This window comes from Alligator sinensis, unplaced genomic scaffold, assembly GCF_000455745.1.
Source record: "Alligator sinensis unplaced genomic scaffold, ASM45574v1 scaffold933_1, whole genome shotgun sequence".
NCBI classification, from domain to species: domain Eukaryota; kingdom Metazoa; phylum Chordata; order Crocodylia; family Alligatoridae; genus Alligator; species Alligator sinensis.
Genome location: NW_005842542.1, coordinates 348,097 through 350,478, shown reverse-complemented (window position 1 = coordinate 350,478; position 2,382 = coordinate 348,097).

Sequence of the window (2,382 nt, the reverse complement as noted above, 5' to 3'; positions counted from 1 at the left end):
GGAGCGCCCGAAAGGGACTGAAGGAAGGGGACTTAGTCCTATCAGTATTGAGGTCAGACCATTGAACCGTATTGCTGAGGCGAGCCCATTGAACCGTACTACTGAGGAATGAAAGCATATCTAGATGTTTGGCTTCTCGGAATTCTAGGATTGTAAGTATATTATGAAAAATAATAGTATTGATTCAAATTTAATTTTGAGTTGTAATTTTAATTGTTTGGGAAGGAAGTGCATTTGGAGCATTGTTTCTGATATATGTAGTTATTGTGTTCTTAATGTTTGTGGTATTTCTTAAAGCTAAGCAGTGTTATATGCGTAGCAAATAATTTAAAAATAAAATTGTGTTGTATGAATTAAGTGTGCAATCATTGTGAAATCGTGCAATCAACTAAATACTCCCCCAGCCAGTGCATCAAATGAATCAGTAAATTGTGTGGGATTTTCTCTATTCCATAACCCACTAGAGACACCAGGGTGGGTGCCAACTGGTGGGCTGGCACTCAAAAACAGCTTCAGGTTGGGCAGGACTCTGCCCAGTCTTTTTAGGGACAGTCCCCCAATGGCACAGGTTTGTGTTTTGTAGTAACCTGAAGCAGGCTTTGCCACATAGTTGTAATCCAGAGGCAGCTCCTTGTTCACGGCCATGTTTAGTGCACAGGCTGTGGGAGCAGTCAGTTGGCAGTCTGGCACTCAAGAGCTGAGCTTTGGGTGAGGCAGTGCCATGCTTAGATTTCTTCAGGAGAGTCCCCTGGTGCCAGTGATATGTGGTCTGGGATGACCCAAAATGGATTTTTCCTTATAATCACAGCCCAAACTCAGTTCCTTATTCAGGCCAATGTTTAGCACACAGGTTTAGGGACTATCAACTGGCAGGCTGGGACTCAAAAGTTTAGCTTTGGGTTGGAAAGGGACCTGCTCATACTTCTTCAAGACAGTCCCCCACTGGTGGAGATGTATTTTGGGGTGTCTCTAAAAGGATTTTGCCCAACAATCTGGGCTCAGACTCAGATTCTTATTCAGGTACATAGATAGCACCCAGGCCTGGGTGGAGAGGAGTTAGGTTGGCAGGATGGCTCCCAAAAACCAAGCTTTGGGCCAGGCAGTGCTCTGCCCAGGCTTCTTCTCCAGGGGAGTCCCCCAATGGTGGAGTAGTGTGGTATGGGGTGACCTGAAGTGGGTTTTGCTTGATAATCCCAGCCCAAACTCAGCTCCTTATTCATGGCAATGTGCTTGGCTCACAGACATGTGGGGCCTTGGCAGACTGGCATGTGAAAACTGAGTTTCAGATCAGGAGGGGGCCTACCCAGTCTTCCTCAGCACAGTCCTCTGGTGGTGGAGAGGTGAGTTTTGGGGTGACCCGAAAAGGATTTTGTCAGATAATCCCAGTCCAAACTCAGTCAAGGTAATGTAAAATAGCACACAGGCCCCTATACTTGTGGCAGAAACGTGGTTTGGGGCAAGGATCCTGGGGTGAGGATTTTCACTCTTAATTCCAGCTCAAAATCAGCTCATTCAGTGCTATGTACGCTGCATAGAGGCCTGGGGGGCTATGAATTGGCAGGTTGGCATGCAAAAACCGAGCTTCTGGTTAGGCTGGAACCTGCCCAGACTTTTTCTGGAGAGTTCTCCGGGCATGGAGACATATGGTTTTTGGTGACCCAAAGTGGGTTTTGCCCCATAATCTCAGCCCAAACTCAGCTCCCTGTATGGGCGGGCAGAGTGACTGCCCACAGGTGGTGTCAGCAGTGGTGGGGCGTCGGTAAGCGGGGAGCTCCCACAGGTGGCCATGGTGGTGTCAGCGGCAGCGGGGTGGCAAGTGTTGGTGACCACCCACAGATGCCACTGGCAGTGGTGATCGGGGACCACCTGGAATCCCTACCGGTGGTGTCGGAGGGGGAGGGTGGCGAGCAGCGACTGCCTGCAGGTGCTGCCGCAGCATTGGCACCGCTGTTCACAGAGGGTGCACTGCCAAGCTCAGGGAGTGCACGTGCACCCCCCATGCGTTGCCAATGGGGCCGAGGTACATAGCTCGCAGGTCTGGGCGGCTGGCGCATGCAAAGCGAGCTCCTGTCAGCCTGCCCTGCTCAGATGTCTTCAGAGGAGCCCTCAGGTGTTGGAGGCGAAGCAGGCAGCGGGGGACCCGAAAATGGCTTTGCCCCACAATAACCCCAGCCGCAGCTCAGCTCCTTCTTGATGTACTTGAGGCACTGAGCATTTCACATTTTTTTCTTAAATGGTGACATTCAGACGCGCTGAATTAATTACTAATACTAACCCCCTTCAATCAGGCCTGTAAGGATTAGCTTTGAAAAGGGAACCGGGAATCAGGGACTAACTGCAGCCGCCGCCCGACCCCCGGCGGCCTCCCCGGGCCCGAGCCCA